This window comes from Tinamus guttatus, unplaced genomic scaffold (genome assembly GCF_059628265.1).
Source record: "Tinamus guttatus ecotype Peru unplaced genomic scaffold, ASM5962826v1 Tinamus_guttatus_pri_ptg000240l, whole genome shotgun sequence".
NCBI lineage: Eukaryota > Metazoa > Chordata > Aves > Tinamiformes > Tinamidae > Tinamus > Tinamus guttatus.
In genome coordinates, this window is record NW_028288774.1 from 6,536,318 (window position 1) to 6,559,115 (window position 22,798).

Genomic DNA, 22,798 nt, shown 5'->3' on the forward strand with positions numbered 1-22,798 from the left:
TCTGCAGAAAGGCGCAGAGAAGGTCTCAATTCCCCTGTATGCAAAGCACATCCAAAAGCGATCCTGGACACAGGTATTAGCTGCAGCAAACTGGATGGCAAGAAGTCTGTTGTTTATATTAGGGATTTGCGCCAGGAGTGTTCAGAAGTATCTGTTTACATTCAGAGAAAGAGGATGCTCTTGAGCTTAAAGCAAAGATTGCAGGGTTCAGGAGTCCTGGGCTTAGTTCAAGAACTGGACACATTTATATTGTGGTCTCAGGAATGCTGCTTAGGGCTGAGATCCTCAAGCCTAGTGCCAAACTTCAGTGCCCGAGATTTAACCCTATAGCCCACATTTGGGTGTCTGAATGACTGGCCTATTTTCCCACAGCTATTCCTGCTTTGGCTGCTCTACCTAGAAACCTCTCTTCATTTCTTGAAATACCACCATTCTACCAATGAACCAGGAATAACTCCAGGACTCAGCTCAGACAGAAGCTGTGAGGACACGTTCACTGGTTTGTACAAGTTCGTCAGAAAACACGGTGGGGCCAAGACGCGCAGTTATCACTGGCGGCAAGCACTTATCAATAGTGACCTTCTACTCTGGCCACTAAGAGCTGCCCCCTCCTATCTGCTGACTCTTTCCTCCTCCACCCTGATACATCTTCGAGCAGTAAGCACCTGCTTTGTGCAAGTGGTTTTCTGGTTCAGAATCCCTGCATGTTTCTGAGCCTCTGGGCTCGTGCCTCTCTGCCTCAAACTTCCTAAATTTCAAACCCAAACAAACAAAACCAAAATGCTTCCATGACTATAAACCACAGCTGAGTGTGAGCAGAAGCCCTGTGGCTGACAGAGAGCTTGGTCAGCTCCTTGCCCAAGCTCCAGCTCCCAGCTCAGATGACCAAAGGGAAACACAGAAGAGAAGCACGGTGCCAGGAGGAGTGAACCACAACCTTCCTCTTAGCTCTGCCACTGAAAGCAAGGAAGCAAATGGTAGAGAAGAAAAGCAGGAGGAAGGAAGACGATCAGACAAACGTAGGAAGATTTGAAGACTAGAAGAACAGCATGCAGTAAAGGATAGCAAACATGTTGTGTCAGGAAAAGAAGGATGAAAAACAGGGAAATGAAGGGGAAATATTTTTCAAAGAAAAAAAAAAAAGGCAGCAAAAAACTCCTGGAAGGAGGAAAAATATGTTCCTCTTTCCAGTCTTCACTTTGGGAAAAGCTCCCTGCATTTCTCAAAAGAAGCCCATCTCTCCTCAAGCTCATGCACTTTTTCATTTCATGGTTAAGACTTTTCCTCAAGCAACAAATTTTATGTTTTCCCAAAGCCACCTGAGGAGAAATGGACCTGCCATACTCTGCTGTATCTAGGAGTCTGCCTCCTTCCAAACAGAGGGAGTCAGAAGTGAGAATTCTCTGCACGGAACAGGAACCGTTCCTGGCCTGCAGAGCCCCTCTGGCCCTGCTAATGGATAAATACTCAAACCCTGCACAGCTGCTCGCTCAGACCACAAGTCCAAATTCAAACTTTGAGTCCCCACTTCATAGGCAAAAGCGTATTACCCCAAGCACATATAACCCTCCAGCGACCGAGGAGTCTAGTAGTTCCCAGACTCCCTTAGTTGATTTAGGGAACTGACTGAAGGGAAAAAAAAGAAAAAAAGAGGAGAGAGGGGAGAGATACAGATCATACTGGCAACCATGTCAGCACCATGATTAAGGAAACTAAATGCGGCAAACTACTTTTTAAACCCTTCGTTAACAAAAATGCTAGTATCTATAGCAACGTGTTTTTTTGTTTTTTGTTTTTTTTTTTAATCCCAAAAGGAGATAGCTTTCTAATACGGAAAAATCAAGATTTATTGCACCAGCAGCTCCCACAGGGCAGGGCTATAACTGTGCACAATGGTTTCAATCAGGGGAGCGAATCATTAACCGGTGCAGCTGGGCTCCGTAGCTGGCAAACATCACGCCCTCTTCCAGGGAGCTCCCAATGCTCCAGGGCCAGAACTAGTTGCTCTTACTGTGTGATGAGCCCTTGAGTCCCATATCTGGTGGCTTTACCTCAACTCCTCCATTATGTCACGTGATAGGGTGACTAAGGCCACTGCTTCACAGAGGAAACAGGGGGACCTCCTTTCCTCGAATGACATACGCACAGCCCTTGCTGAACTTCACACACTGCTATTCCTGTGGCCCTGCCGGTGGCATTGCCACACAGCCGGCCAGTTCCATGGGCAGAGAAAAGCACTTTGGTCCCCTGCTGCCTGTGTGCATTTTCTTTCCCGAATCCGCACTCTCCTGAGCTCGGAGAGGGGAGGAATGTCTGGCACTTCTGCGGCGACGCTCTGGCAGAAGCCCTGCTCCGCTTTCTGGCAGCTCCAGCAGGGGCTTAGAACAATTATTTCAGTTCCTGATTCAAGAGCTGGAGACAGAAGATCAAGTTACCTCTCTCTCCAGCCATCAGCACTAATTCAGTTTTCACTAAGCCAGCCTGGCTGGAATTTCACTCTTCCATACTAGAACAAAAAAGAAAGTGTGAATCAACACTGAAAAGCCATTAGAAGAAACATAAGGAATTTCAAGAGTTGCCCTTCACACATGCAAAAAAACACCAATAAGATCCAACAGAGAAAGAGCTGTTCTTTACTACAAGAGATATTTTAATATGCTAAAATGATGAATAATGAAACATGTGGCAGAGGAAATGGTGCCATGGTCCTCTGTTAAACCCCCGGCATCATAACTGCTTTTTAAATAAGTTTTCTTCACTTTCTGCTAGAAGGCAGCTCCCAAATCCATAAAGAGCACATGGCTCTTGCCTAGGCACAGGCAAGGGCAGCCATTGAAAGAGGCAGCGCTTTCCTCAAGAAAAGAGCAGAGCTCCCATGGCACCAACCTGGGGCACCTGTGTGGAAGGAAAGCTGGGACAAGCTACTGCAAGCACAAGTGTTACAAATCCCCTCTCATCAGGCTTCCAACCACCACTCAGCAGAGCAACTGGAAACGCTCAACCCTGCTTTTGTGTTCCCGGTAGCAGGAGGCAGCAGGAGGCAGCAGGAGGCAGGGGCCGCGGCTCCTGCCCGCGCTGGCCGGCCTAGGGCAGTGAGCGCTGCCAGCAGAGCGCAGCCGCGGCGGCCCCCGCACGTTAGCTCGCCTTGCGCATACAGCATATGCACAGGGGCACGCAGCAGCGAGGGGATCTGAGAGAGCAGCAAAACAAAAACAACCTCACAAGCAAACCAAGAAGGATATCAAGTATCTTCTAAACCTTTCCAGGCCTGGGGATGGTATTTGATGATTTGATACAGCCTCTCCTCTTTCCTTTTATTAAAATGGCTTACGTATTATGTACTGCTGTGCACCCGACATGTTATAAACCTCAAGAGACTAGCTGCTGCTCCAAAGAACTCATGACTCTGACAGGAATTTCATAACTTAAGGAACTATCTTCCCAGAGCCAGGCTGAACAGCCCCAGTTTCCTGGGGAGCTCTGCTAAGGCAACAGTCTTTCCTCACAGCCTGCAGAGCAGGAGCAAAGCTGGTGCAGAGCAGTGTGACAGGCTTCACCCTCTCCCTCTTGGATGGTGGAGGGCCAAGCCCCAGCACAGTGCTTGGACACTGCTGCTGGGGTCCCTGCCACGCTGAGCCCCTCCACGCAGCCCCACGTAGGCTGCTGTCACACTGCACCCTGCGCAGGGGAATCTGGGCTTAGTGCGAGTAAAATATGGTTTAATAGTAATTGCATACTCAGTGCTGCCTTTGACACATAGAAAAGGCCATAGCATAAGCCTAAGGGACAACAGATTAACACTTGGATTTGCTACAGTTTCAGCCCCTTTTGCCTTACATGAAGTGTTTTGACTTCCTGCCAAACAGATCATTCCATAAGTGGTCAGGTACTGCTGGGGTAGCACCTATATGTATCTTCTCCAAGACAAGTCCAGGGTGTAAAAGAAGCATGATCTGAACACACATGCTCTCTCATTCCAAAACGGAACAAAGCTACAGTGAAGGTTTGGCTTTCCCCATCTCCATGGAAGGACATACACCAATGAAGGCCCAAACAGGACCTTCAAACACTCCCAACACTGAAGCTGGCATTCACATTCCCTTTTGTTGTTCTTGGGGATTAAGCTTAATGCTGTGGAGATCCAATTTAGATCCACTTCCATCTATACAAGAATATTTTACTGAATCTTTGGGGTTTTTTTACCCCAGAAAAAGCAGCCCTGTTAAAAACCAGACCTTCAGAATGACACTTGTCAACTCTCAACACATCTCATCAAAAATGCCAGAGCAAGATTTCATGACCCTCAGTCACACTGCTCACCTAGCTCAAGTGCAGCCCTTAAATCTCCCCTGCTCCCAAGCATTTATGTTTATGTGGGTATCAGCTGAATTCTAGTTTTAGACTCCTTTTCTAGTCTTGGCAAACAGTAACAGCATCAAACTGTATGGCAGACATCTCTCCTGTCTGCCACCCCTTCACTGTTCCATCCTCAAGACACTTGCACACACACCTATTTAGCTAATTTCAGAGAACTGAGAATGCACACCCACAAGGAGATAAAACTGACAGATGACACAGGTTTGTGCAGTTATATACACACAGTACTGCACTACACAATTTGTTAATAATCTTCACAAGCCAAACTTGCCTTTGGTAAGTAAACTGTCTGGAATAGAGTGAGTGCGTGCTTGTGTGTGTATATATAAACAGTATAAATAAAGCTTTTCTACAAAAAATTCCATCATCACAAAATAAGGCCTTTGAGGCTTACAAAATCTATTATATAAAAACTTATTGGGTTTCAACTTCCTGTGAATATATTTTTTCCTGGGCTTGATCAACAAACAAATCTAAACATTCAGAATAGAAATGAAGGAGTTTTGTCTGGTGTGAATCTGCATTAGCAAATTTCATATGGTTTCCAGCTGATACCACAAACTTGGCATATGCTCATTTAAAACTCAGTTTTAGGCAAAAGGCAGACAGATACCTGAGGTGTTTTTTTTTTTTTTAATGATGCTGAGGTTATAGTTCGTATTATGGTTCAATTATTATAGACAAAATCCTAATTGTGCCTAGTGCATTGCAGGCAAAATTGACTAATAGCGGACTTCATCCTTCTAGAACAAAATAAATGTCTCTTACATCACCAAAAGGTTCAAAAGATTATGAATACCCTTGGAGCCTTTTGGGGCTACCTATTCATCTGACAGTTTGGGTTGACAAGTTGAAATGTGTGGGACTTACAAACTCCCCAGGATTCACAGGTTCCTCCAGAGCACAGATTCCATGAATTTTTCTTGACAGCAGTTACCACATCTTTTCTGGTGTGTGCCTAGTATCTGTGACAACCTGAATGCCCACTTCACTCCCCAGATCAATTTCCTGTTTGACAGGAAGCAAGAATTCACAGGAGGACATTCACATGCCCTAATAAGGGTTTTTCTTTATCCTATGTTTTAGATACAAGTCATGCTAAAGATCCTTATTCTGATCCTAGGAAGTCTAAGGGAAAAAACAATAAAATTCAGTTTAGCTGAATCTTTCACAGGAACTGCACTCCTGGTTGGGGTGTAAAGAAAATATATGTGTGAAGATGGGACTGAACCTAGCTTTTTGCTTTTCCTTCCCCCCCCCCTCTTTTTTTTTCTCCCTTCAACTGAAGCTTAATTTTATGGCACAGTTTCAAGGTACTATTTCTGCTCTTCTGGACATTGGTATTTTCTTAACCATTTGACCAGTTTAGCTGGAGTTTCTGAGTGACAAACTATCTAATGTGTCAAACGTCTTCTCCTCTCACTTCTCACAGAAGCAAGTTTTAATGAGAAAACTGAGGCTGCAGCACAAAACTGAGACCCTGCTCATACTCTGCTGTATGCCCAACACCCCACTCAAAGAAGATTTCCAAAATAAGAATACCAACTGACAAAGTTGTACAGACTGCAAATCAAGTACCGTATTATTTTGGACTTTTTCCTCAAAGATCATTCCACATGGCTTTTTTTATAGGGTCTGGATTTCTTTTCCAGGGCGGAAGAATATTTAGGCATGGAAAATAGCTGTGGGCATGAGCACCAGGGAAATAAGTGTCTAGAAACTAAAATAAATCCCTTCAACATTTGGAAACACTAGGAGTGAGGAAGGCATCTAATGAATAATGTCGCCGAGATCAAGCAACTCCAGTCACAGAGAGTTCTTTCACTTGCAAGCATTACAGCTGCACTTCTACAAGACACTACTACACTTAACAAATCTCTAACCACCAAAATTTCATGCATAACGATGTATCCGGCATTTTCTGTTTTCCAAGTACTACCCTGAGATTAATCAGTCAGTCATTTCCTTACACATCTTTTTTTAGGGAAGGGATGATAGTTTGTTCTGGATCTTGTGAATAGCTAGTACTTACCAGCTATTCCAAGTGCTAGAGTGAGTGGTGACCCTCAGTGCTACACAAGAGGTGGACTCTACCTGTGGAAACTTAGAGATGCCCTGAGTCTTTGGTTTGCTGACACACACAACACTGTCTGTATGCAGGGCACTGAAGACTAGTCAGAGAAAAAGCATTTTTCAAAGCTTCAAACAAGCCTGCGTAAGGGCCGCTGGAGCATCCCAGAGGGAAGAAAGCATCTCTGCGTCAAGGAAATGCACAGGGACCCGTTTCTGCTTGCAGATGCAGCAGAGCCACTCTCTACTTGTTTCATTCTCTCGTTGCTCTTACTTTCATCACCTCCTTGCTCACTCACTTTGGTGCATAGCATTTGTTCCTCTCCTGCCAAAACAAATCAAAGCAGACCTCCACCAGACTCCCCTGCTCTGAGCGGCCAGCACTAGCCTTCAGAGGCAAAACACTAACCCCATAAAATCTCAGAAACACTTAACACGAGCCTTACTCCAACACTCAGCAGTGGCGCAGGGACTCAGGCACCTACATGTCACTGCAAATCAAGAGCGTGCAACTGCAGGAATCCTCTAGATGCGTTTGAAAAGATGAGTCACCTTCAATACAGCTGGTACAGAGCAAGTGTCATCTGCCTTAGGCAGGCGGTTCATTCAGTGCGGCAATATTAAGCAGAGTAGTCGGCCTGGCTTGTAAGGACACAGGCAGCTTCTACACCGAATGCACTGGACTTTGTATTTCTCACAACCTATTTTTCACCACTGCCTCACAGGACGGAGTCTTCGGGCATCGGGAAGGAATTGTACCTCTTACGAGAAAGAAGAGGGAGATTTTTAACGCATGGCACTCCATACAGCATCTTTTCAGCATAACTACACAGGTGACTGTCCAGTGAAAACAGACAGAAAAAAACACAAACAAATTCCACACGAGGAAACACCTGGGGAAACTCTTAAGATATATTACAAAAATCTTTCAAAACACTGTCAACAAGGTGCCTTCTTTCAAAGCTGTCCTGTACACAGTTAAGACAACGGGATCGCTTTGGTATCAATGGATCACACAGAAGATTTAGCACAGTAATCTATCTGCAAAATTCAGTAGCATAGTCCAGGGTAAAACTAGGTAAAAACTGTTTACCCAGGTCTAAGTTGGGCAAGAACTTTACTTACGTCAGAAAAGTCAAGAAGTTTATCAATTTTGTATGTCATTTTATTTACCACTATGCACTGCAAAAGCTCCAGCTTCTGTTATTACTACTGGCTGAGTTGTCCAGTCCCCTGGAAACTCAAACATCTAAAGAGAAATAAAAGGCAAATCAGAAACACTCACGTCTATAAATGGACCTTATAGCAGGTACCATCCTTCCAAATCATTTACTGTGTTTAAGATGGCAGGTTGTTATTTCAGAAATTGATCACTACAGAGATAGGAAGATGGGAAAAGAAAGTGGCCAGGACAATAAAGAATAAAGACAATAAAGAAACACTGTACCCAGCGAGCTGAAACAACTTGCTTCTCCATTTCCAGAATTGCCCCTGTATACAAAAATGTCATCACAAAAGATCTGTGAAATTAGCTTGCTTTGAAAGTAGGCACTTAATCTGCCCACTCAGTACCTGCCAAGCTGCAAACTGAAATTCTTTTAGTTCTCCTGTGAACAATAGACGAACAATAGGGAATCTCTAGAGATGTTGTCTTGTACCTCTCTGACAGCAACTTTTGTAACAGTATGTGCCCTTTGTGTCAACAGGCTGCATCCTGAAGTACTGTCATTCCTGATTTCAGGAGTTTTGTATAACTAATTAGAGGGTCAAGTATAGCTGCTACTAGATGTCAAAGAGTGTAGTCATCTGGACTTAAGGGCAAGGCCTCCATATTTTAATTTGAACCTTATTTTTACCAAAAAGAAATAACAGGCAGCCTTGCAAGCAACCCTCCCAGTGCTGTGACCCTCTGCTGCTTTAGCATTTTCATCTGTGCATGCAAGACATGATTTATTATATGTGGTATTTATGTATCTACTATTCCTGTGAATAGCTCGTTTAATAGGTTTAAAATTATTCAAGTATTATTTTTGTTAGGGCTAACAAAATATTCTCCATTGTAGATAAAACCGTTCTATAAACAATACCGCACGTATTTCTTACTGAAAAATATTTGCTACGTATCAGTGACTATTCATCTGGGCCTTGTCCTTCCTCTTTCAATCTGAAAACCCAACATCCTCACCCTCAGATGCTGCTCTGAGCAGAAATACAGTGAAGATCTGCGGACAGGGAATTAGCACATTTTTAACATAAGTGACACGAAACTAACACAAAGAGCAAGAGTGCAGTCTGGTTCAGTCTGCTCAGACAAGGAAGATGTGTTCTTCTGTCTGTAAAATGCAATTTCTAAGGCTTATTTTTAATAACACCAGCAAGTTGTACAAGTTCAAAAAAAAAAAAAAAGGCAGGAAGTGGAAAATAAATGAAATTCTTTCAGTGAAAGAATCCAAAGGTCCTACTCTGGCTGGCCAAGCAACCCAGGTCTTTGTCTTAGCCTCTTTAACCTCAGTTGCTTCATACTGCTCTTGTCACCAAAGTCCCCAGAAGCCTGCTATAACGTAGGCAGAACATGCAGTTATGGGCTGTCGGGGTTTTGATTGTTTGGTCTTGATTCGTTTGCTTTTAATTTAAGTTCTCTTTGGGCAATATGAAAAAAGAAAAAAAAGAAATCACATAACTCATTTCTCAGAAAGTGAACAGCCCATCAAGGATTAGTTTCTGAAGAAGCTACTCTCTGATCAGTAAGTTTTGTTCAAAAAATAGAATGCCCAAGTCTAAAGCTAAATTTTATGCTCCAGGATTACTGCCTCCATGTTCAGTATTACCATATTACTCCCTTCACTGGAAATGGAGGCCGAGCATAATTGTTTCTGCCTAATCTGTACAGTCACTAGTAACTCCACCATTCTCCTCCCATAGCTATTCCCCACCTCTTTTCTATTTATAGCTTTAAATATTTGGGAAAGACTCAGCTTTGTTTTAATATCCTCAGCAATGTCTAATTCTGTTTAACTTCTGGCAAACCTCACTTTCTGTTTATCCTTCTTGACCTTGAAGATACATCTCTCCTTCTGAAGGAGACTTTCTCCTGTTGAATCATAGGTTCTTCCCTTTTCTACTTTGCAGTAGGTATTTTGAAATCGGTGAGTGAGACGGGATGAACCAGTTCACTCCTAGCCCTTTGCTGCAGGGGGACAGATAACAGCAGAGTTTAAGGCAACAGGGAAGCAGGAAAATCTCCCCTGCAGCAGGCCAGGCCTGCCTACTTCAGCGGGGGCTAGTTTACAACCTGCCACGTACCTCCAGGACCCAGTATGTGCAAACAGGGCTGCCAGCAAACTGCTCCAGACAAGCAACTTACCCTGCACCTACCATCCCGCTTGTCTCCAGTGCGGCTCAAACTGCTCCTTTTTGAAAAACTAGTCCATGATTCAGCTTTTATTCTAAATGCTATATGTCCTTAAGCTAATTAAAATATTTTCCAAAAAAAAGAAAGATATCTGACATTTCTATGTCTTAAAACTAGGACCTGCTACAAAAATGGCAAGAATTAAAAAATGATAAATGTATCTTTAAAATTCAATTTACCTTTGTGCAAGTCAAAGTTACGGGTGTTCAGCATTTTCAAATAAGGTAGTGAGAAAGCAGGAAAAAAAAGAAAAAAAAAGTGAAGTTTTCAGTTAAGAACTGCGCCATGACATCTCAAACATTTTGCTTAAGCTTTCCTTTTGTGCTTGGAGTTTTGCAACTCATTTTTGTTTCTGTCAATATTATAACATAATCCATCTGAGGGGTTTAAAGTAAATGGTTTTAAGCAATGAGTGAAACCACAGTAAGTAAATCACAGGAGGCTTTGGCTCTTCATGCATTTTTAAGCATCTATTCATCAGCTGTTGTTTCTCTGCAGCAATGGCTAGAAAGTTTATAGACTTTAGTCAAGACTCCCAGTTTCCATCTGCTTAAGCAAGTCGTCTTTTCAGGTGTTTATTTCTTTGTAAACTATGACACTACTATCTTCGAACTTGTCCATCTAAATGCAACTGATGCTAATGTACATTTAATGAGGATGGCAGCTTTCACCTAAACACGTGGCTGCCTGGGACTCTAAAACGCCGTGCCCACTGCATGTAGTTGTGTAGTGGAATTACCCCCGTCTGGCAGGTGCCAGAGCTGAGGTGCAGCTGAACGCTATAAAACAAGACATTGGTTGTGAGAAACAGAAGCAAAGTGGAAACACACCCGTGCTACCTCTCTGCCCTGGGCATTTTTTACTTAAGCAATTCTCCATCAGCTAAATATAGAGGTTTTCAATATGTAAATCAATGACTAACTCTTTTTTTTTTTTCCTCTCTCTCTCCCCTAAACAGAATGTTATTCGTATGGCAAATACTCCATAGCCACCTGCAGCACAATTTTATATCTGAACAATCTGAAGAGTAGAAGAAAAACTTATAAAATACATATTCTTCTATACACTGGAAAGAGCACAATTTTCAACTACTGCTGAAACACAATATAGGGCTTGCACTGCCATCATAAATTGTTCCATGCGAATATAGAGCCTGGAATGAATTTTATCCTCAGGTTCAACCAGTGAGCCACAGTTTATCACAGAGCGGTACTTTTCTCAGTTTCAAAACCATATCCCCAGTATTTTTCCCCGTCAAGTCCAAAGGAGATTAGCAGACTGCTCAGAGGGATCAGCCACAAAGAGAAAACGCAGCAGAATCCAACTGCCTGGAGACACGAAGAAACAAATCCAGTTGTCTGTCCCATGACTAAGATAAAAAACAACGTACTGAGCACACCCAGCTCCGATCAACTCCCATCTAAGCTGGGGAAGGAATGGGAAGGGCTCCTCAGCGAGCTCGGCCCAAGTGGGAGTCAGGTGTCGCCCACACGCGCGGCTCTGCCTCCCTCGCCCACACCAGCTCCGTCACTGCTGCACGGTGCCAGCGCCACCCTCCCCGCCAGCTGAAAAGCAAGAAATAAACCAGCAGCGCTTTCTATTTGCCACATGTTCTGCAGCTGAGATCTGCCACAAAGGTGCAGCATTAGTTAAACATTACTAATGATTTTTCAAAGGTCTTCAGGGAACCTCTAGGGATTCACTGCCCTCATTCAAATTAAGCAGAAATAATGATCCCAGCACATGGGTCACTACAACAATTCTACGATAATTCTGCTTTTGCAGTATCTTTCACTGTTCCATTTTTCTTTTTAGTTTCTTAAAATACTTCTTTGTTAATAGCATAAAGACCACACCAAAAATGTTATTGCGGCAGAGTTCAAAGTTTTCATTCCGAGTTCTTTGCACATAGCAAGGTGACAGGGTACCACAAGTGAAAAGTAATGTAAATACCAACAGCAAAACTCCCAGCAGCTCTTGAATTGGCATCATTTCCCCCTATAAAAAAGAAAGAGGAAGAAAGAGAGACACAAATCCTCCTCTGACTTAACCTGCCATTTTAAAATATTCATTTTATTCATTGAGCTAATTCAAAAAGTAATATGTTTCATTTGAAGTCTGCCATTTAATCAGAATATGCTCAAGACAAACCCCCCAACATCAGATTTCTGCAGCTCTTGGGGAAGTAGGAACAGGGCTTCAACTGACAGAAACCATTAAATGAAGTGGCAGGAAATGATGATTGCCATCAGGCACGGCATTCTTCTACAACTAGAGCAATTAACATGGTAAGCACTACCCAGACTCTCAAGGGCCAGTAAAAGGCTTCCATTAGGTACATCAAGAGCTCAGTGTAATACCACCATCCTGTCTCCTTTTGCTTAAGGTTCTCACATTTTGTCTGTTTGGTCACCAAACAATACATACACTGCATTAATCTAGAACCCATCAGGTCTTCCAGTTGTACGTGGATGACACTGTGCACTGCTGCTTTACAGGTTAGATGACAGAATTTTAAATGAATCCTGTTGTGACCATGGGAGATGCTGCAGAATACCTTTATATACGCATATATAGATACAGATATAAGCATTCATTCAGCTCTTGAAGTAGTTCTATTTTTGAATAGAATAAGAAATAATTTATGCTTTTATGTGAAGTGGAGAGCAGGGCACCTTTAACTCCACGAGGAGGAATTTCACCCTGTATTTCCAAAAGGCAACACGCCAAAAGACGTTTGGGGCATTTGCAGTCACCTTGTTGAATACCTCTTTCTCGGCTACTACTACTCCCAAAGTTTCCTTCAAAAGACTGCCAAGGCCAAGCTCTATGAGTCATCCTGTGAATAAGGTCTAATTATTCAATTATTTCTCAAACATCTTCCTTTCTTTTCTTTCCTTTATTTCCTGGCTTCTATTATTCTTCCTCATTTCTTCCCCTCCTTACATACCTCTTTCCCCGCATGTCTTTTGCCTTCACAGCTTTCCTATAATAGGACACGCAGACAAGACAGCTTTTCAAATTGAGAAAAGAGCTAAAGGGCAAGCATTGTACAGCCCTTGGATATGCACTTTTTAAATAGGGAGGTAGAAAATACAAAAGTCGATATAGTCACCTACTCGGAGGCTCACTTTCCAGGACCCGATGAGCTGTTGCACGCACACCATAGCACTAACACACTAACACACAGACAACCTTAATCTCTGTCTGTAGCTATGTATGCAATGTGTGCACGCTCTCTTTATAAAAAGAGACTTTTGTTTCTGCTAAAAGAAAAGAAAAAGGAAAAAAATGGCTAGAAAGCTTTATAGAAGGTTGCAAAGGTGGCAGGGGCAAATTAACTTGCACAAAGGTATCTGCCAGCCACATTAACCCAGGGATCTAGAGTAATTAATACAGCCTCTTACATGGAATTGCAAATACATGATCAAACTATGGTTATGCTGGGGAAACAAAGTTTAACAGTAAGGTGTGAATTGCGTCAAAATGCACACTAGTTGAAAAATATCATGATGAGGGGAAGAGAAAGACCCTCTCAACTACTGTTCTACTGAAAGTCTCTCTTAAACCATCTTGTACTGACACTCTCCCTCATCCTTTCGGTTTCTCCACTTTTTTCTCTCTTATTCTTTGTTCCTCACCTCTCTTCAGTACTCTACAGTTGAAGAAACACCACTCAGTGTCCAGATTCCCAAATCAATTCACTCAGCCCTAGCAAGGCCAAATTCCCCACAGAGCACAAGGACATCTATCTTGGTCTCAGTTTTCCTTTCCATCCAAAAGGAAAACTGTTTACAATTCTCTCTGCAATGAAATAGCTATTAAGACCTGTCTGAAAAAGAGAAAATCCTTTCCTGATTTGAAAAAAAAAATTCTTTTAACCTGCATAGCTTTAAAAATAGTTTGATGATGCACTATTTTGGCACACACAACAGCACTGAGTACACAGGGAGTAACAACTTGTAAAGGTGCTTAATATGAGTTCTGCTTTTGTAACACTCAAGACATTAGCACTACTGGAAGTCCATGGGAACTCTGGACTTCTGCAAACATTGGCCTTGGACCCCTGATACATGGGTAGAGAATATTTCCAGGCATCTGATTGTTTTGTGGAATTTCCACATTCATCCAGCTTTTATTTCAGTGGAAGACAAAACTGTTCCTTAGAGTTTGTTCATTTCTTTGTACAATTAACTGCCTAAATATGTCAAAAACCTTGTCCTGGGCGCACTTCTGAACGCGACAAATGTTTTCGCCTCCAAAGTGGGTCACCACATTTAGCCTTTTCTCAGGCTACTCCAGAATCAGTTACAACAGGGACTAACACAACTAGCGTGACAACAGCCCAAATATGAATTCTTCAACTTACTTATTGCAAATCTTACCATTTTCTGGTTTGACTGTTATGGTATCAATTGAAAAAAAAAAAAAAAAAAAAACCTGTCTCAGAATAATATCATTATTTTCCCCTGTATGGTTACTCTTAAGAGAAATAGCAAGTTTTTAGGCAGACTTGCCTTCACTCTCTTGGAAATCTTGGATAAAATTAGAATCCTCCATGTGGTTGGGAAATAAAACACTCCTGGTGGTTTCTTTACTATTTAGAGCCTCCACATAGAATTCATGCATACATACATACATGCACACAGGCTGCATCCTACCTGTGATTTCCTTGTGGACAGATCGAAAGCTTGTGGAGCAGACTCCTCTCAGGAAAGGGCAACTGTATCACACTCTACAGAGCTCTGAGGCCCACCTCATTTCCTTCTTTCAGGTTGTATTAAGCATTTTATCAGTCCAATATCTCACTTCTTTTACCCTGCCTGCATAGGAGAGGCAAGTACTTCAGATGCTATTAGATTTCAAAATTTAAACATTGGCATGAAAAGAAATTTTTTAATGCCTAAGATTCAAAGTTTCCTATCAGTTTTCCCAAAAAAAAAATCAACCTGACATTTGAAATTGTTTTGGTTGCCAAAAAATATAACAAAAGCTTCATAATAACTGAAAACAGAACAAAAAAAAAAAAGGCAATTAATTAATTCATCACTCCAGCCGTTAACCTGGTTAAGCCACATACAGAGGAATGCAGCTAGTCCTAGCTGGCTGCTTCACATAGAAAGCACAGCATCACTCAGCAACAAAGAGCAGGAAGAATCATTTTCTCTTCTTATCCATATGCTTTCCAGACTAGGGCCAGTAGGGGATTTGCTAAGGGATTTACTGATAAAGTGCAGCTTTGTCACATTTGTTAGACCTAAAGCAGTCATGGCAACACAACCGGTCTGTTAATGAGCCACTGGTCACAGGGCAATCTGTCCAAACTGACAGATTTGCTGCTCCTGTTCAGTAGTGGGCAGTAGTGAAATAGTCTAGTTGGCGCTCAGTCTCCCAGCTGCTGCCAGGGTCCTCTAATCTTTTATTTTGGAAACACCAGTGCCCATGTTTCCAAAAAAAAAAAAAAAAAAGTTACAGGACTCCCCCTCTACAACGATGAGTTGTTTGCTTGCTTTCAGATCAGACTAAAAGCAAATGTGGTTGCAATGGTAAGTGTTACACTGGGACTGAAGTCTGGGTTTTGACCTCACTCCTCTTGAGCCCACCACACAGGAGGCCAACCCTTTGTCCGGCAGACAGTTGCAACTTCCCTTCAGCAGTTTCGCTTTCCTCCTTCATGGGTAGCAGCCGGCTTCTCTCCCCCATCCATTCCTACCTCTGCCTTTTCACCCAGGCTCAGTAGACATGAATGCTCCCTCACCACTAGCAACATACTTGTCCTTTTCTCATGACAAACCTTTTCTGACAGTAAAGATCTTAATGCTTCTATCAGCCAGTATCCCTTGGCACCAATGGAGACAGCAAGAACTTGTCTTTCTCAGAGGCAGCAGTGGCTGCTGTGTCCCCGGTGGGGCCAAGGGATGCCCCATCTCAGATGCTAGTCTGAGTGTGTACTACTTATGTGTGCAAGGTCACACCCACACAGCAACTGCCAAAATCTTACCCACATGAGCACTGTGGAATCTCCGACTTCACCAGGTGCAGATAAAGTGAGTACAAGACAGCAGGATCGGCAACTGCCACCGACATCACTGCTCTGTCCGACACAAGCAACAGGCGCCCTGGCACCGCCAGGAAAGCACCAAGGGTCTGAGAGAGGCGGGTCACACACTGGCACCATGCTGCTAGTAGAGGGAGAGCAAAACTCTGGGCTGGATCCTCAGCTGATCCAAACTGGCCTGAGAATGTTTCACCTAAGGCACCGTATGGTTGAGGTCGGAAGGGACCTCTAGAGATCACCTAGCGCAACCCCACGCTCCATAGTCCCAACGGACGCAGTGCCCAAGAGGAGGGTAGAGGCAGAGCACAGCGAAGTGGGGTCAGTAAGGAGCTCACCTCCACGTGTGCTTTTGGGACCACCCCTTCATGCCCTGAGGATTGTACTGTTCCCAAACCCAGTGCCAGAACTGTAGCCCCAGGTGAGGGAAGGAACACCTCTGGTGGGCACTGCGCAGGGAGCAGGCGGTCTCGCTTTCTGGGCACCCCTCTCACCCTCAGTAAGCTGGATGTGCAAGTCCAGGGGGTGTTCCCACTCCACCTGCAGCCTACTCAAACTTGCTATTGCTAACAGAAGAGCTGTGGAAAAAAAGAGGTTTGTCCTCGGGTCTTTAATGCTCCCACAGGCCAGGCTGCCGCCTTGGGCATGAGGAGTATAGCGGGGTCAGGGCAACACTGAAACCCTGTCTCTGATGTGTGACAGGGCAGGTCTAATCCAGAGCAGCAGCTGATCACATAAAATATATTCACTGTCCAAAAAAAAAAAAAAAAAAAAAAAAGTTTTTCACTCTTCCTTCTGAAACCAATTCACCTATTTTCCAAAATACAGCATTGGGATGAATCACCTGAAATTAATGTCAGGCAGATTTCTGAATTGTGATACAGCACCTTCTCTAGGAGAACAGCCCAGGAAATCATAGTGGAGCTCAGCCAGGAAATGCAAGGAGATGAATGTGATGAGCTGAGCAGAGCATGGGTTTGAACATGTTGGCAACAAAGTGGTAGGAAGATGGATAAATATTTTGGATAAACAGGATTGTGCTCCACATCATAGATGTTGTTCGTAACTTTAGTGTGTACTTTCTTGGCCTGTCACTCTTGACAACTCAGTCATAAAACAGCTCTCTGGAATACACTGCTCAAATTAATCAGCTCCGAGTTATTTTCCTTTTAAAACTAATAACAGGAGGTCTGCACAGACCTGTGAGAGACATGGGAATGTGAATTGTGCAGCTGCAAATGTTTCCATACTGCTGCAACTTTCGGTTGCTTTTTGCTCTCCACTGAGAGGGCATGAAATAGCATTGCAGGGAGCTGTTCTTGAATTGTCAGAATTGTCCAACTGTTCCCAGCATGTCTATAACACGGTAAATATTCAATGATGCCTTTCAACTTTTAAGCATGTTTGAAAGGGGGAGTGTTCTGGTCACAAACCAGCAAGCTCAGCTGGACAGGAGCACCAGAGGATTTGATGGCTTGTATCCTTTCTGTGCCAGCTGCACAAGGGAATGCCAAATTGTGTTCTTGCCATTGGCAGAAGTTTTAGCCTTCAATTCATCTTCTTGTTATCAAACTGCAACAAAACAGGGAGAAAAAAAAAAAAAGTCCAATAGGGGAACAGTGCCTCTGACAGACAGGGAAACAGGCCTCCTTTGAACAGCCCCACACATGCAACAGCTTGGCTCCAAGCTGGCACAGGGGATTAACACTTCATGAGGTCTTAACCCAAAATAAGAGCCAGCCATGGATGAAAGCCAAGTGTGCCACACTCCACTAACTCCTGAGGGTACTTTGTTGTCGTCATGCGAGCTTTAGGAACAACTGGGAGGCTCTGTTCAACAGAGCTCAGGGTTGAAGTGCATTTGCAAAGTCTGCAGAGGTAACGAGAGCAGCACCTGCCTCTCCCAGGTCTGCCTGCAGCTAGTACTGCCACAGAGCTTGGTCTCCATTGGCAATAGCTTCACTTGCAGCCTGGAGAAACTAAAAAAGCCTCTCAGGCTTTTAGTTGCAAGATGAAATTTAAATCCCAGACCGGAAGCCTTAATTATAACGGATTTGTGTGAAAGTTGCCAGATCTCTCCCTGCTCTGTGATCAGAGCTGTGCCAAGAGTCTGCTTTGTGTCACACTAGCAGCAGCATTAAGTTCAGCAAAGTAACTAGGTCAAAGATGCAAAGGCAGACCAGAGATCACCGATTAGCACTAATGAGAGCCTGCACCATGGACAGGACAGCACTGCAGTCACCCCCAGGTTCTTGTTGTAACTCACGGTAGCCACCTGTGCACTTCAACTCCTGCTCCTTACAAAGTCACCCCAAGGCCCCATGACCAGAGAACAACTCAAGGGGAGCCAATAGCAAGAACTAGCTGTTCATTCTGGTATGATTTAGATCAACTTAAATACAACAAGGGGAAGATTTGAGCTTCCTAAGGGCAGCTCTTCTGAATACATGTGCTGTTGTTTCAGTCACCCAGCACAACCTCTGTAAGCGCATGCTCACGTATAGCAAATACCACTCATGCTCAAGAATTTAATGGTGCATCTGCCCATACCTGCAATACCAGGTGCTGCTAAGATCACCCCACCTTCAAAGAAAACAACAGAAAGAGACAACTGCAGTATTCCCTACTGCTTTAAACAGACTTTCCCCAGGAAGAGAGATCAAAAAGACTGGAGTTATTTAGAGAAAGGAATAAGAGCAGAAACAAGTACCGAATAACACAGAGAAAATCAGTCCTGGGCTCCTACATATGCTCAGCAAGGCAGCGTGTTTCCAGCTAATAAAGATAAACGTATGCCAACATAACAGTTAACCTGGAACGCAGAGCAACAAGGACACACCAGGGCAAAGTACATTTCCAGTCTATGGAGGAGTGGTTACACAAAAGGTGATCTTAAGCACAATAAATGAAGCAATTAAGAACATTAGAGCTCTTATACTCTTATAGCATTATGTATGCAAATTTCTCATTAGCTAATCAAGGAGAGGAAAAAAAAAACAGGTATTTCCACTATATCCATTCACTTTCCCTCCAAGTTCAACGAGGCAGGACACAACTAATCTTATCAAAAGAGACCCATTAACCTCTGGAAAACTGAGACACTGACAAGTCACACTCAAATGGACGAATCGTCACCAGCACCCACACACACGCATGCGACCCAACAAGGCCCAACAAGGAGTTTTATGTCAGGATAAGGACATAATGCAACTCTCTTCAAGATACATAAACACACTTATAAAACAGAAAGTCCAGCAGGCTGTACACAATGGACTAAAGACGATACAGTTGCTGACTCCCAAAGCCACCACATCTGTACAGACTGCTTGAAGGGATCCCTTCATCTCCCTAGCATAATAGCACCTGCCTTGACTTCTCTTCATCCTCTTAATTAATGAAAAACAGAGTGTGCCAATGCACATGCGTTATACTCAGCCATAACAGCTAAGCTAGTAGGTACCTCTTGTTATGAGTGTAATTACAAAAATACTATCATTCATCAACCTTTATTTCCCACTGGTAAAGTTATAGTACATAACACATGCAGACTGTATCTGGAATGTGCCTGTTCAGAACGTGAGGACATACAGAAATTATGCTAAAGGACTGTGGAAGTGATGCCTTGTATCACTTTTCGAAGTAACATGTAAATACTACAACACAGACCATTATGGGAAACGCCAGTCAGCCAGAAACTCCAGGAAAGAGCTCAACAAGCTTCCTAGCGCACAGCACCACAGGACAGATAAGCTCCAAAAAGCAACTATTGCTTTTGGGATGCCTCCATTTTGGGAATGTCCAGCTTGTCACAGCTTGCAGCCATCTTTCTGGAGGTGCAAACTGACCGTCAGTGAAATGTTAGCACTTAAAAGCAAAGGCTCCATTTTTCTTGGCATTATACCCATTTCGTATTTCAGAAAATTTGGCAACTAATAACATCTTTCCCCAAATGCTCCTTAAACTTGAGTAATTAGTACAGCATTCCTTGTTATGAGGGGGATGGTTCAAATTAGGACATCCACTCCACAGATACTTCATTTCTTTTTGAGCATGGCACAAGGATTCCTTATTAACTGCTCTCAATCATCAAACAGCTAGTCAAATTATCAAATTTTCTTTAATCAGGCTATTAATTGATACTCAGTAGCAGCAGTATTTTATTTAGAGAAATACAAGCTGATCAAATGGGGTAGGAAAGAACATAAAGTGTTACCCTGTGCTGATTAGTCCTTAAATCAGAGATGAGAGCTGTCAGTCTGTGCACATGTTGTACAAGATTACTTGCTCCATTAACAGCCTGTTTCTCTCTTGTGAAGTACTCTACTGACAGACCACAGTGAGAACATTTTTTTTCCTGCCAGAATCTTCCTGGAAGTCATCCTTGAAGGACAGCAGATAATGTCATTTAGGAATAATTTGCACACACACGCACACCCACATGCACAAACAAATAATGGGCTTTTGCAGGGAGGAAAGGTGGGCCAGAGGGATGCGATTTCCATTCCCTGTCCTTTTCCCTTCTAGAAGGATTACAGCAGGAAGCAGAATAGGCACCATGGTCACCTCAGTGCGTACTAGCAGGCACGCTGAAGCACCAGGGTCTGCCATTGTCTGGTGCAATACAAAAGAGCTTCTGTCTGGAAAGTTCAAGAAAGAAAACCAAGAGCCAGTGGCCTGGTCCTACAGTCAAAAGACTGAAACAGAGGCTGAGAAGTTCTCAAGCAGGGGCTGCTCTGATGCCCTTTGAAGTTGACAGGAAAACTCCCATGGACTCCAGCGCGCACTGGATCATGCCTGAAACGCACAAAAGGCAGCGCAGCATAAAAGTAGAAACAAGCATCTGAGAAAGGTGAAGATGCAGCAAACAAACACTAATCATCCTTCTCTCCCAGTGCCACGAGTGCCATCCTAACTCTGGCTGCTGACTACAACATTAAGCAAACGTGTCGGAGGAAAGCACCACTTTCAATTGCTGGATTTATTAATTTAAAAGCTCTTCACCCTCTCCCTCTCTGTGCCCCTTTGCCCCAAAAAGGCTAGTTTCAAACAATGATAAACACAGACCACTGAAAACCTTACTGAGAACAACACTGCCAGCGTCATCTCTTCAAAAGCAGCAATCTGAGAGAGAGCCCAACCCAGAAGAAACGCTCACAGCACATCCTGCAAACAGCCGCTCAAGCACTCCAAGTGCACGGAGTTTCCAAATCCTCTGCTTAATCAAGATGCAATTAACTTGTACATTAAAGATAGATACAGGAGCACCCAAAAAGAAAGAAATGCCTGCTGAGTTGTATAACACTTCCATAATTATTTTCATGAATACAGCAATAATTGTACTGGTTTCACTTTGGTGTTTTTCAGCTCTCCATGAAGTTTTCTGCAAATTAATTTGTTAGAAAAAATTAAGAACTTCATGTAGCCTTTGCACAATATTTGCAACAAAGAGCCAAAGTGTCCTTTTTACAGAATCGCAGGACGTTTCTTCTTTCCCGGGCTAATAGAATCCAACTGTTGCCGCATGACATCATTCCCCAGAGCTGGAGAATCCAAGCTAGCCCAGGCGCTCGGCTGGGAGTAAACACCGCAGGAAAAAACTTCTTTAAGCGAGAAGAAATAACACAAAAAGGCAATTTTTGTTACCTGAAACTTGGAGCACTTTCCCTTCCACTCCATTCTCAGATTTGTATTTCCCAGACAAAACTCTGTCTTATTATGTGAGGCAATCGGAAAACCAGTCGTTTAGCGTCTAATACCTGCTGTGCTTCCCACAACTCCTTCATATGACCTTTCGCAGCACTGATTCCAGCAAAATGATTGCAGAGCACGCAGACCGGCCGGGCCAGTTGTCATGGAGATCTCTCTCTCTCGCTCGCTCTTTTTCATACACACGCGCACGCACACATACACATGCAGACTTAAACAATCCTGGGAGGCATCCACAAAACAGCATGCCTTTTCATCAGCTCCCTTTTTTGAAGCATTCCACCCCTCCTCCAAGCCCTCCCTTGAGTCAGCCCAGGAAGCTGAGCTTTGGTCATGAATCGATTGTTGAAATAAGAGATATTGCATTTTAAAAAACCAACACAGAACTTGCACATTTTTCCCCCAGGAAGGAAAACAGGATCGTTTGCTTGCCAAAGCTTTGAACTAGAAGCCAATCTCCTTCATTCAAACCTGCAGGCTGTTTACCTTTGCCTGGCTTGTTACAAATTTGCTATCTGAATGCACTGGAGCTTCGCTGCAACAGAGTCATCGCAGGCTCTGTGAAGCACTGCTCGCATGGCCTGGCTGCTTACCTGGCTGTGCTTGCAGGGCCCAGCAGCGGCTCAGTTAGCGCAGGTTCTCATGGTGCTTGCGCAGGACTGCCTGTCTTCTTTCATGTTTCTGTATTCAAGCAGAAAAAGCTGCAGGTCAGAAACACGCAGCAAACAAGAGCAATTCGCAGCCAAACAAGACAAAAAAAAAAGTTTGGAAGTTTTCTCCTAACAATTTTAAGATTATGTGCCTCCTCCCCAAAACCCACTATCTCCCAGTTACAGCAGAAACCCATTTCACTGAAGCCTGAGAATACAAGAACTGATTAATTTAACATATTCACTAGCACCATGGTTTCAAAACAAAAGTAAATCTAAACACAAATGAACACACACAGCATTTTTTCCCTGACAAAAATAAATAAATAAAATAAAAAAAATCTAAACATCCTACCCCAGAAATATCCGATATAGGAAAGCATGGACTGATAAATGAGGAGTGAAAAAAAATCTTTTTAAAGGGAAGGACAAAGAACATTTAGTAGGAAAATACAGTAAAGAACAGACAGACTCAGAAGAACATCACTGTGCCTACAGTTTTTACACTCTGAGAAACAGCCTGGAGAG

The 22,798-nt window shown here is 43.3% G+C and overlaps 1 protein-coding gene across 2 annotated transcripts in view; it reads right to left on the reverse strand.

Annotated features, from left to right (window-relative positions):
• Window positions 1-21,635, reverse strand: part of DENND2B (DENN domain containing 2B) — a 104,028-nt gene extending 82,393 nt beyond the window's left edge. Inside the window, exon 1 of one of the 2 annotated variants that reach the window (XM_010225815.2) lies at window positions 21,558-21,635. The gene's annotated coding sequence lies outside the window, so the exon portion shown is untranslated. The remainder of the gene's footprint in view (window positions 1-21,557) is intronic. The other variant, XM_088525742.1, reaches the window with a different exon arrangement.
• Between the last annotated feature and the right edge of the window lie 1,163 nt (window positions 21,636-22,798).